We start from the raw sequence: 630 nt of genomic DNA on the forward strand, positions 1-630 counted from the left end.
GGGCGAGCACAGTCTCGCTTGGGCGAGGACTGGGCGAGGGACTGAGTGAGGGGAAGTTTTGGTTCTGGAACTCCCTCGCCCGGGCGACAAATCCTCGCTTGGGCGAGCAAGGGTCCCGCTTAGGCGAAAAAAGCCCAGGATTTCGATGAAAATTGGGAACTCTCTCGTTTGAGCGACCAAAGGAATCGCCCGGGCGAGCAAAAGCCGCTTGGGCGAAAAAAAAATGAAAAAAGCAAAAAAAAAAACCAGGATTTATTGAGTTTCTTGAACTCTCTCACTTGGGCGAGAGAGGTCTCGCTTGAGCGAGAAGAGACCTCGCTTGGGCGATAATACCTTCGCCTGGGCGAAGAAAGCTTCAGTTTATTTGAGATTTAAAGACGAATTGTCGCTTGAGCGACTAGTCCCCGCTTGGGCGAGGGACGGTGTGGGAAGATTGGAATAAAATGATGTTGTGAACAATGTGATGAACCCGGGTAAGGTGTGTTGTGATATAAAGGTTGTGGAATGAGATCATGGCTTAGATGTGAAGCATGACTCCACAAAGGTATGAAAGCATTGTTTGTGTTTATGCCTTGTTGGGCAAGTATCCGACTTGAAGTCGTGAATTAGGGGGTACCCTAGTAAGGATAC

Source organism: Lupinus angustifolius, chromosome LG12, assembly GCF_001865875.1.
Source record: "Lupinus angustifolius cultivar Tanjil chromosome LG12, LupAngTanjil_v1.0, whole genome shotgun sequence".
In the NCBI taxonomy this organism is placed as follows: domain Eukaryota; kingdom Viridiplantae; phylum Streptophyta; class Magnoliopsida; order Fabales; family Fabaceae; genus Lupinus; species Lupinus angustifolius.